This window comes from Phyllobates terribilis, unplaced genomic scaffold (genome assembly GCF_046119375.1).
Source record: "Phyllobates terribilis strain yellow unplaced genomic scaffold, ASM4611937v1 Scaffold_94__1_contigs__length_6153435, whole genome shotgun sequence".
Taxonomy (NCBI): domain Eukaryota; kingdom Metazoa; phylum Chordata; class Amphibia; order Anura; family Dendrobatidae; genus Phyllobates; species Phyllobates terribilis.
The window spans coordinates 360,001-372,288 of NW_027362854.1; the positions used below are offsets into that span (position 1 = coordinate 360,001).

Below are 12,288 nucleotides of genomic sequence, written 5' to 3' on the forward strand. Positions count from 1 at the left end.
AACTGTTGCTTATGGCGGTCTCTGTGAGCTTCTCAGCGACATTCAGCCAGCCAGGTATCCTGCCTGCAGTAGATGGAATGTGGCAATGGAACGCTGGCTGCGCGTGTCATAATAGGCTCTGAGCCTTTATATACCTGTGCACAGCAGCAGCCACCTTCAGTCTGCTGCTGGACAGCCAGCAGCAGCAGCAGCAGGAGAGGTATGTAATCAGGAGCCCTCCTGCTAAGGGTAGACAGCTGCTCGTTCCACCCCACCCCCCGCCTTAATTGGTTCTCCTCCCTTCCAACGGTGTTGAGGCGGGTGGGAACAGCAGGGGGTGAAGGTGCTGTGTTTAAAGAGGTGGAGTTATGCAGATCTAAAACGCGTGGATTGCAGCAGCAGCAAGCCGAAAAGTGCAGGCATGTAAGGGATCTAGAGGTTGACAACATGTCTTCTTAACGGGAGTCCAGGAGCTCATCTCCACAAATGGACTTTTCAGGATCCTTGGGTGGCTCCGTAGTTTGAAACCAATTCTGGTTATCGCTTCTCGGCCTTTTGGCTAAGATCAAGTGTAGTATCTGTTCTTATCAGTTTAATATCTGATACGTACCCTATCTGGGGACCATATATTAAATGGATTTTTAGAACAGGGAGATGGAAAAAGAGCTTGCTCTGTCCACTCCACGCATTGACCTGGTATTGCAGTATCTCCAGGACCGGTGCACCCCTTCTTTAATGCAGTTTCTAAAATCAGAAAGAATTGAATTCAATGTTTTTTGTTCATTTTGCTTGTTTGTCGGATTTTGGGATGGACTCTTTGGCTTTGCTTTTCTTCTCCTCATTGGATTTTTCATGTTCAAAGTTGCAGAAGCCAGATTACAAGCTCATTTTGGTTCAACTTCAGCAACTGTGCATTGCATTGCCATGTAATGTGATGCAATGCTATCTTTCTAGCTCTCCCTTTTTACTTCCTTTTGGATAAACAGACATATTAGGCAAGCATTTTGGAGCTTTCACCTAAATAACTACAGGTGGTGAGATAAGCTGCACAATATAATTGACCTTTCAGTATATTGTTGCACACACACCATCTATTTAGCAAATGCCCTTGTTATCAACAGCAGCCTTTTAAACTCACCTGAGCTAACAGGTATGTGCGCTGGTTACTCTGCTGCGCTTAAAATTTCTTTTTTGGTTTGCTACAATGCCTTTTCTGAAACGTTGTCTCCTTCTGCTGGAACACTGACTTCTTTCATTTAATGCCTGCAGACTATAAAAGAGAACCCAACCCAAAAAGTTTGGTTGATTAGTCTGTGGCATTCTGTTAAACTGTTGCTTATGGCGGTCTCTGTGAGCTTCTCAGCGACATTCAGCCAGCCAGGTATCCTGCCTGCAGTAGATGGAATGTGGCAATGGAACGCTGGCTGCGCGTGTCATAATAGGCTCTGAGCCTTTATATACCTGTGCACAGCAGCAGCCACCTTCAGTTTGCTGCTGGACAGCCAGCAGCAGCAGCAGCAGGAGAGGTATGTAATCAGGAGCCCTCCTGCTAAGGGTAGACAGCTGCTCGTTCCACCCCACCCCCCGCCTTAATTGGTTCTCCTCCCTTCCAACGGTGTTGAGGCGGGTGGGAACAGCAGGGGGTGAAGGTGCTGTGTTTAAAGAGGTGGAGTTATGCAGATCTAAAACGCGTGGATTGCAGCAGCAGCAAGCCGAAAAGTGCAGGCATGTAAGGGATCTAGAGGTTGACAACATGTCTTCTTAACGGGAGTCCAGGAGCTCATCTCCACAAATGGACTTTTCAGGATCCTTGGGTGGCTCCGTAGTTTGAAACCAATTCTGGTTATCGCTTCTCGGCCTTTTGGCTAAGATCAAGTGTAGTATCTGTTCTTATCAGTTTAATATCTGATACGTCCCCTATCTGGGGACCATATATTAAATGGATTTTTAGAACAGGGAGATGGAAAAAGAGCTTGCTCTGTCCACTCCACGCATTGACCTGGTATTGCAGTATCTCCAGGACCGGTGCACCCCTTCTTTAATGCAGTTTCTAAAATCAGAAAGAATTTAATTCAATGTTTTTTGTTCATTTTGCTTGTTTGTCAGATTTTGGGATGGACTCTTTGGCTTTGCTTTTCTTCTCCTCATTGGATTTTTCATGTTCAAAGTTGCAGAAGCCAGATTACAAGCTCATTTTGGTTCAACTTCAGCAACTGTGCATTGCATTGCCATGTAATGTGATGCAATGCTATCTTTCTAGCTCTCCCTTTTTACTTCCTTTTGGATAAACAGACATATTAGGCAAGCATTTTGGAGCTTTCACCTAAATAACTACAGGTGGTGAGATAAGCTGCACAATATAATTGACCTTTCAGTATATTGTTGCACACACACCATCTATTTAGCAAATGCCCTTGTTATCAACAGCAGCCTTTTAAACTCACCTGAGCTAACAGGTATGTGCGCTGGTTACTCTGCTGCGCTTAAAATTTCTTTTTTGGTTTGCTACAATGCCTTTTCTGAAACGTTGTCTCCTTCTGCTGGAACACTGACTTCTTTCATTTAATGCCTGCAGACTATAAAAGAGAACCCAACCCAAAAAGTTTGGTTGATTAGTCTGTGGCATTCTGTTAAACTGTTGCTTATGGCGGTCTCTGTGAGCTTCTCAGCGACATTCAGCCAGCCAGGTATCCTGCCTGCAGTAGATGGAATGTGGCAATGGAACGCTGGCTGCGCGTGTCATAATAGGCTCTGAGCCTTTATATACCTGTGCACAGCAGCAGCCACCTTCAGTCTGCTGCTGGACAGCCAGCAGCAGCAGCAGCAGGAGAGGTATGTAATCAGGAGCCCTCCTGCTAAGGGTAGACAGCTGCTCGTTCCACCCCACCCCCCGCCTTAATTGGTTCTCCTCCCTTCCAACGGTGTTGAGGCGGGTGGGAACAGCAGGGGGTGAAGGTGCTGTGTTTAAAGAGGTGGAGTTATGCAGATCTAAAACGCGTGGATTGCAGCAGCAGCAAGCCGAAAAGTGCAGGCATGTAAGGGATCTAGAGGTTGACAACATGTCTTCTTAACGGGAGTCCAGGAGCTCATCTCCACAAATGGACTTTTCAGGATCCTTGGGTGGCTCCGTAGTTTGAAACCAATTCTGGTTATCGCTTCTCGGCCTTTTGGCTAAGATCCAGTGTAGTATCTGTTCTTATCAGTTTAATATCTGATACGTCCCCTATCTGGGGACCATATATTAAATGGATTTTTAGAACAGGGAGATGGAAAAAGAGCTTGCTTTGTCCACTCCACGCATTGACCTGGTATTGCAGTATCTCCAGGACCGGTGCACCCCTTCTTTAATGCAGTTTCTAAAATCAGAAAGAATTGAATTCAATGTTTTTTGTTCATTTTGCTTGTTTGTCGGATTTTGGGATGGACTCTTTGGCTTTGCTTTTCTTCTCCTCATTGGATTTTTCATGTTCAAAGTTGCAGAAGCCAGATTACAAGCTCATTTTGGTTCAACTTCAGCAACTGTGCCTTGCATTGCCATGTAATGTGATGCAATGCTATCTTTCTAGCTCTCCCTTTTTACTTCCTTTTGGATAAACAGACATATTAGGCAAGCATTTTGGAGCTTTCACCTAAATAACTACAGGTGGTGAGATAAGCTGCACAATATAATTGACCTTTCAGTATATTGTTGCACACACACCATCTATTTAGCAAATGCCCTTGTTATCAACAGCAGCCTTTTAAACTCACCTGAGCTAACAGGTATGTGCGCTGGTTACTCTGCTGCGCTTAAAATTTCTTTTTTGGTTTGCTACAATGCCTTTTCTGAAACGTTGTCTCCTTCTGCTGGAACACTGACTTCTTTCATTTAATGCCTGCAGACTATAAAAGAGAACCCAACCCAAAAAGTTTGGTTGATTAGTCTGTGGCATTCTGTTAAACTGTTGCTTATGGCGGTCTCTGTGAGCTTCTCAGCGACATTCAGCCAGCCAGGTATCCTGCCTGCAGTAGATGGAATGTGGCAATGGAACGCTGGCTGCGCGTGTCATAATAGGCTCTGAGCCTTTATATACCTGTGCACAGCAGCAGCCACCTTCAGTCTGCTGCTGGACAGCCAGCAGCAGCAGCAGCAGGAGAGGTATGTAATCAGGAGCCCTCCTGCTAAGGGTAGACAGCTGCTCGTTCCACCCCACCCCCCGCCTTAATTGGTTCTCCTCCCTTCCAACGGTGTTGAGGCGGGTGGGAACAGCAGGGGGTGAAGGTGCTGTGTTTAAAGAGGTGGAGTTATGCAGATCTAAATCGCGTGGATTGCAGCAGCAGCAAGCCGAAAAGTGCAGGCATGTAAGGGATCTAGAGGTTGACAACATGTCTTCTTAACGGGAGTCCAGGAGCTCATCTCCACAAATGGACTTTTCAGGATCCTTGGGTGGCTCCGTAGTTTGAAACCAATTCTGGTTATCGCTTCTCGGCCTTTTGGCTACGATCAAGTGCTTTATTGCAGGAGATTGTGGTTGAAGGGCACTCGGGTACCCCTCTCCTTGGCCTGGCAGGATCGTCCACTTTGGTGGACTTAACCTGCTTGCTGCTATTAGGGAGAGGGCTTAGTCCCAGGGTAACGAGTTGCGATCCCCCAGCTTCCAGGTGTTTTTCGCTGCAAGAACACTGGGAGCGCAGATTGCAAGCGGCTGCAATTTGCAACCTTGTTGCGTTTTTCCATGGAGGTTGACCCTAACCTCGTGCCTCTTTATGCGAGGCTAAAAAACTCTATCCGAGTTCACTTCACGGCGGGTGGCTCGGATATGAGGAAATTAGGGTATGTAGTCCAGGACGTGCTCAGGAACCTTCTTGGCGTACAAAGGAATGAAATTCTCTCCATCCAGGATTATCCCAGAAGAGGTGACTATGACATCACATTCACCGGAGAAGGTATTTTTAGAGATGTACTAGAAAAGTTAAAAAAAGTTGAAAATAGTCCTGTTTTGAAAGGGATACAAATTGTTGAGCACGTCCTGGATGAGGTAAGACTGGTTATTGTAAAAATATTTTCGCCCTTTGTTTCTGCTCCAGAAGTAATGTCATTTCTAGCAATTTATTTTAAAAGTGTTAAATGTATTGGGAAGATATTAAACGAATATAACATATGGACATCTAAGTGGAAATTCCTTGTGAAGTGTACAAGAGATCCAAATACACCAGGTGGTATACGGCTCCCCCCTGCCCGTTTCAAAATTGGGCAAACAAATGGGGATTTCTTCTTTTCTGGGATGCCAGTATATTGCAGAAATTGTGGGCGCTATGGTCATTCAAAAGAAAACTGTCATGTATCATGTAGAAATTGTGCTAGTGAAGAACATGAGACAAAAGAATGCCCTAAGGAAAAGAAATGCAGTTTTTGCCAGACTCCAGGTCACTTTTATTTTTCTTGCCCTCACAGATTTCGGGAAGATGAGCAAAAGGGGAAGTCCAAGACGTCCGACCAAGGACCAAAAGATCAGACCACCCCTCAGGAGGAGGAACAACAACCTGGAGCCTCTGGAGATAATAAGGGCGTACCAAATAGTGAAGTGTCTCCAGAGTCTATGACAGGTAAAATACCAAATCCCAAAACCTGGCTGCAGGACCTGCGGGAGTCCAAAAGGAGGGCTGAGAAGGAGCAGAAGGGCACTACTGGTAAGGTCAAAAGGGACCGGCAAAAGGCCGACACAGAAGCCCATGCCCAGTCTGGGTCTCCTAGTGCTGAGGGTGCTGAGTGGATAAAGGTGGGTCCTAAGAAAAAGAAAAAGGGTGGTTCGGAGGAGGCAGCAGGAGGTGAACAGATGGACACTTCTCCAGAAGGGGACGTGGACGCTGGACCCTCAGGGGTTTCGGTCTCCGCTGCTACAGGTGGGGACCGGGATCTTGCTGCCTCTGAAGAGTCAGAGGCTCTGCCTTGTGCGCAACCTCCTCCTATAGGACGACCTTCTACAGGTCAAACAGGGGCGGCGGAACCCCTCGGGGACCCACCTGATGAGGAACTGCATGGCCAGCCAATGGAGACCCAGCGGGTTCTGCCAGCCAGCCCTCCGAGCTATGCCAGTGTAGCGTCGGGTTTATATAAATGTGGTAATCTTTCCTCCTCCACGGAGACTCTCGTGACGATACTATCAGATGAGGAGGGAGGCGCAAGCCCAGTGGTCTGATCAGGTTCATCGGACAGGTAAATCCGTTGCTCTTAGTTACCTAAGTAAAATTTCTACATTTTCTAATGATGGCTGAACTCAAAGGTATTTCCCTCAACGTGAGAGGCATAAAATCTAACACGAGAAGAACTGCTCTTTTTAATTTTTTTACGTGTTTTACTGCATCTGTATTTTTTCTGCAAGAATGTAATATCCCACATGAAATGTCATATCAAAAATATAAAGATGAGTGGATGTGTGGGCCATCTGTCTGGTCCGGATCGAATGCTGCAGGATCAGCGGGTGTAGCCATACTTTTTAAAGGGAACGTTTTAATTGATTTTATTCAGGAAATTTTACCAGGTCGTATTTTATTAGTGAAAGCTTTTATTGATGGTATTAGATGGCAGTTTTTAAATTTTTATGGATCCCCAGAGAAAAATGAAAGAGCCGAAATGCTTGATCTTTTACCATTATTTATTAATAACTCTGAACCTTTTATCTTAGCAGGGGATTTTAATTGTGTTTTAAAAGGTGAAAACCGGCGCTCCAGCTCTGTAAGCAGGAACTACGATAAAACCTCAGGTATGCTACATGATATAGTCAAAGATGCTAAATTGATAGACATATATAAAGAGTGTCATAGTGACAGCCCAGAGGACGCCGGTTTCACTTGGAGCAATTCTAATTGTAGCTCTAGGATTGATTTTATTTTTGGTTCAGATAAAACAATACCTGCCAAATGTGAAGTTTTAACTAATATATTTTCAGACCATAAACTTTTATCCTTTACCATAAAAGTAAATGACAACAAAAAATGTGGTAAGAAAAGCTGGAAAATGAACGTATCCCTTTTAACCGACCCGCAGATTTTATCAGATTTTATTGAGTTTTATAGGAAATGTAGAAAAGGGAAAAAAACAAATGAGACTATGAGTGTATGGTGGGATAGAATGAAAGTAAAAATAAAAGACTTTTTTACTAAAAAGAGTATATGTAGAGCCAAAGAAAAATATGAAGAATATAGAATTTTAAATACCCGCCTACAAACATTATTTAAGCTCAGAGACAATGGGATAGATGTACAACTTGATATTTCAAACTTAAAAGAAGAGATTTCAAAATGGCTAGAACAAAAAGGAAAAGAGATAATTTTTCGTTCTAGAGTACAACATATAGAAGAAAATGAAAGGTGTTCCAGATATTTTTTTAGGAAAAATAAAAAAGAAAAAGTGATAATTGACCATATAGATGGTGAGAATAATCTAAAAAATATGCTGGGTAAAGTTGAGGTTTTTTTTTCTAATCTTTTTAATGGAAAAAATATAGATAATAAATTAATGGATGATTCGCTGCAAGGACTAACAGCTGTTTTAGATCCCGCATCCCAAGAGTTTTTATCCCAAGTTTTAACGGAACAAGAAGTGTTAAAAACTATTAAAAGTTTTAAAACTGGAAAGGTCCCTGGTCCTGATGGCATCCCAATAGAATTTTATGTATGTTTTTATGATATTTTAAAAGATGATTTGTTTTATTTGTTTACTGAGGTTTTTAATAATAAGGTTTTATTAAATTCCTGGAAGAAAGGTGAAGTCTCCCTCCTATACAAAAAAGGCGATAAATCAAAATTAGAAAACTGGAGACCAATAACACTTTTAAATTGTGACTATAAAATAATGGCTAAAATTTGTGCAAATCGTCTAAAAGAAGTCATCAGCAAAGTTATTCATTCTAATCAAGTGTGTGGGGTGCCAGGGCGCAGTATATGGGACAATCTGAATTTAGTGAAAGACTGTATTGAGGATGTGAAAGACAGAAAGGGGAAAATGGCGATTTTATCTATTGATTTTGAAAAAGCATTTGACCGTGTCTCACACTTTTATCTTTTTAAAGTTTTAGAGAAAATGGGCATACCAGAAGGGTTTTTACTATCGCTTAAAGCATTTTACAAGGATTGTACAAGTAAGATTTTAGTGAATGGTTTTAAGACACAAGAGGTATTTTTACGGTCAGGGGTGAAACAGGGATGCCCTCTGTCCCCCCTACTGTTTATCTGTGCACTGGAACCAATGTTATGTGCAATACGCCAAAATAAACAGATATGCGGTGTCCCTCTGCCTGGAAGCGGTGGTTTGGAGGCCAAGGTTGTAGGCTACATGGATGACGTGGCGGTCTTGTGTACAGATGCACCATCACTTAAGGCCACTCTCCATCAAGTGCAATCCTTTTGTCTAGCTTCTGGTTTTAAAATCAATTTTAATAAGTGTAACATTTTAAGTGTTGGGGGGATGATTTTACGTGATGTACCAATTAATGTCTCCGAATCCATTTCCATTTTAGGTATATCATTCACTGAAAATAATGATGGTTATAATAGTTGGGAAACAGTTACACAGAAAGTAAATACGAAAATATGTATGTGGAACATGAGGAGACTTACAATGGAGGGTAAAGTATTGGTTTTAAAGATGGTGATTTTACCTCTTTTATTGTATCTTAGCATGGTTTTCCCCCCGCCTGTTAATGTTTTAAAAAAGATAACCAAAACCTGTTTTACCTTCTTTTGGAACTCAAAAATGGAAAAGCTGAAAAGAGAAATCGTGATGAAATCAAAAGTAAAAGGTGGTAAAGATTTTCCAGATTTTAATAGGTTTCTTTTAATCCATCTGTTCGTTTACTGTTTTAATGCCCTTTTTAAGAATCACTATTGGTCCTTTTTTATGCGTTTTAATACAGGATTTTTTATGAGAAAGTTTGGATGGTATGAAGTTAATATATCTGTGCCCCATGCTTTTAATTTGTCGACGCATTATGAGATTTTAAGGAAAATAGTGTCCGATTTTAATTTAGGGACTAAAAAAATAGAGGAATTAAGAAATAGTAAGAAACTAATTAAAGAAATACGTAAAAGTGAGGAAATATGTAATGTTGACAGATATGATGATGACAAATCTATGTCTATCTGGAAAATGATTAACGTTTTTTATCTTTTTAATGAACAGAGAGATCTGGCTTGGAGTTGCATGCACCGCTGTCTTCCTTGCCGGGCATTCCAATACAGAAGAGGATTTGTGAGGTCTGCCATCTGCCCAAGAGCCGGATGCCAAGACGAGGAAACGGTGGAACATCTATTATGGACATGTAATTTTGCAAAGGATTTCTGGAGAAGACTGCTCCCCCTACTGGAAAGGGTGGCAGACCTCAAGGACTTTACATATAAAACTGTGCTATACGGACTTATGGAATGCCCCACAATGGACCAGTACACAATGGCTTGGAAGACAGTGAACTGCGCCAAGTCATCTCTCTGGAAAGCGCGCAACATTGCTATTTTTAAACAAGATGTTTTATCAGTGAATGATGTTTTAAGTTTATGTTTATGTGAAATGTATACTTATTACTTAATTGACAAAAAGAAGAATGTACATATTTCCAAAAAATGGCTTGTTGACCAATGGAACCTAATTATTTAAAATCTTTGTATTTTTTTGTTTTGTAAATTTCATTTGTCTTTTAACGTTTGGTATTTGTGTAATTATGCTTGTAATTTGTTAAAGTTTTAATAAACGGTTTTATCCCTCTGCAGGGGATAGCCAAATTAAAAAAAAAAATCTGTTCTTATCAGTTTAATATCTGATACGTCCCCTATCTGGGGACCATATATTAAATGGATTTTTAGAACAGGGAGATGGAAAAAGAGCTTGCTCTGTCCACTCCACGCATTGACCTGGTATTGCAGTATCTCCAGGACCGGTGCACCCCTTCTTTAATGCAGTTTTTAAAATCAGAAAGAATTGAATTCAATGTTTTTTGTTCATTTTGCTTGTTTGTCGGATTTTGGGATGGACTCTTTGGCTTTGCTTTTCTTCTCCTCATTGGATTTTTCATGTTCAAAGTTGCAGAAGCCAGATTACAAGCTCATTTTGGTTCAACTTCAGCAACTGTGCATTGCATTGCCATGTAATGTGATGCAATGCTATCTTTCTAGCTCTCCCTTTTTACTTCCTTTTGGATAAACAGACATATTAGGCAAGCATTTTGGAGCTTTCACCTAAATAACTACAGGTGGTGAGATAAGCTGCACAATATAATTGACCTTTCAGTATATTGTTGCACACACACCATCTATTTAGCAAATGCCCTTGTTATCAACAGCAGCCTTTTAAACTCACCTGAGCTAACAGGTATGTGCGCTGGTTACTCTGCTGCGCTTAAAATTTCTTTTTTGGTTTGCTACAATGCCTTTTCTGAAACGTTGTCTCCTTCTGCTGGAACACTGACTTCTTTCATTTAATGCCTGCAGACTATAAAAGAGAACCCAACCCAAAAAGTTTGGTTGATTAGTCTGTGGCATTCTGTTAAACTGTTGCTTATGGCGGTCTCTGTGAGCTTCTCAGCGACATTCAGCCAGCCAGGTATCCTGCCTGCAGTAGATGGAATGTGGCAATGGAACGCTGGCTGCGCGTGTCATAATAGGCTCTGAGCCTTTATATACCTGTGCACAGCAGCAGCCACCTTCAGTCTGCTGCTGGACAGCCAGCAGCAGCAGCAGCAGGAGAGGTATGTAATCAGGAGCCCTCCTGCTAAGGGTAGACAGCTGCTCGTTCCACCCCACCCCCCGCCTTAATTGGTTCTCCTCCCTTCCAACGGTGTTGAGGCGGGTGGGAACAGCAGGGGGTGAAGGTGCTGTGTTTAAAGAGGTGGAGTTATGCAGATCTAAAACGCGTGGATTGCAGCAGCAGCAAGCCGAAAAGTGCAGGCATGTAAGGGATCTAGAGGTTGACAACATGTCTTCTTAACGGGAGTCCAGGAGCTCATCTCCACAAATGGACTTTTCAGGATCCTTGGGTGGCTCCGTAGTTTGAAACCAATTCTGGTTATCGCTTCTCGGCCTTTTGGCTAAGATCAAGTGTAGTATCTGTTCTTATCAGTTTAATATCTGATACGTCCCCTATCTGGGGACCATATATTAAATGGATTTTTAGAACAGGGAGATGGAAAAAGAGCTTGCTCTGTCCACTCCACGCATTGACCTGGTATTGCAGTATCTCCAGGACCGGTGCACCCCTTCTTTAATGCAGTTTCTAAAATCAGAAAGAATTGAATTCAATGTTTTTTGTTCATTTTGCTTGTTTGTCGGATTTTGGGATGGACTCTTTGGCTTTGCTTTTCTTCTCCTCATTGGATTTTTCATGTTCAAAGTTGCAGAAGCCAGATTACAAGCTCATTTTGGTTCAACTTCAGCAACTGTGCATTGCATTGCCATGTAATGTGATGCAATGCTATCTTTCTAGCTCTCCCTTTTTACTTCCTTTTGGATAAACAGACATATTAGGCAAGCATTTTGGAGCTTTCACCTAAATAACTACAGGTGGTGAGATAAGCTGCACAATATAATTGACCTTTCAGTATATTGTTGCACACACACCATCTATTTAGCAAATGCCCTTGTTATCAACAGCAGCCTTTTAAACTCACCTGAGCTAACAGGTATGTGCGCTGGTTACTCTGCTGCGCTTAAAATTTCTTTTTTGGTTTGCTACAATGCCTTTTCTGAAACGTTGTCTCCTTCTGCTGGAACACTGACTTCTTTCATTTAATGCCTGCAGACTATAAAAGAGAACCCAACCCAAAAAGTTTGGTTGATTAGTCTGTGGCATTCTGTTAAACTGTTGCTTATGGCGGTCTCTGTGAGCTTCTCAGCGACATTCAGCCAGCCAGGTATCCTGCCTGCAGTAGATGGAATGTGGCAATGGAACGCTGGCTGCGCGTGTCATAATAGGCTCTGAGCCTTTATATACCTGTGCACAGCAGCAGCCACCTTCAGTCTGCTGCTGGACAGCCAGCAGCAGCAGCAGAAGGAGAGGTATGTAATCAGGAGCCCTCCTGCTAAGGGTAGACAGCTGCTCGTTCCACCCCACCCCCCGCCTTAATTGGTTCTCCTCCCTTCCAACGGTGTTGAGGCGGGTGGGAACAGCAGGGGGTGAAGGTGCTGTGTTTAAAGAGGTGGAGTTATGCAGATCTAAAACGCGTGGATTGCAGCAGCAGCAAGCCGAAAAGTGCAGGCATGTAAGGGATCTAGAGGTTGACAACATGTCTTCTTAACGGGAGTCCAGGAGCTCATCTCCACAAATGGACTTTTCAGGATCCT

The 12,288-nt window shown here is 42.6% G+C and overlaps 5 non-coding genes across 5 annotated transcripts; all 5 read left to right on the forward strand.

The window, feature by feature from the left end:
* The first annotated feature begins 518 nt into the window (after positions 1–518).
* Positions 519–709, forward strand: LOC141198510 (U2 spliceosomal RNA). The gene has a single exon (XR_012270457.1). It is a non-coding gene; the product is annotated as a U2 spliceosomal RNA (small nuclear RNA).
* Positions 710–1,824: 1,115 nt separating this feature from the next.
* LOC141198031 (U2 spliceosomal RNA) lies at positions 1,825–2,015 on the forward strand. Its single transcript, XR_012269997.1, has one exon. It is a non-coding gene; the product is annotated as a U2 spliceosomal RNA (small nuclear RNA).
* Positions 2,016–3,130: 1,115 nt separating this feature from the next.
* Positions 3,131–3,321, forward strand: LOC141198515 (U2 spliceosomal RNA). Its single transcript, XR_012270462.1, has one exon. It is a non-coding gene; the product is annotated as a U2 spliceosomal RNA (small nuclear RNA).
* A 6,390-nt stretch (positions 3,322–9,711) lies between these two features.
* Positions 9,712–9,901, forward strand: LOC141197895 (U2 spliceosomal RNA). The gene has a single exon (XR_012269916.1). It is a non-coding gene; the product is annotated as a U2 spliceosomal RNA (small nuclear RNA).
* A 1,115-nt stretch (positions 9,902–11,016) lies between these two features.
* LOC141198032 (U2 spliceosomal RNA) lies at positions 11,017–11,207 on the forward strand. The gene has a single exon (XR_012269998.1). It is a non-coding gene; the product is annotated as a U2 spliceosomal RNA (small nuclear RNA).
* Positions 11,208–12,288: the final 1,081 nt, after the last annotated feature.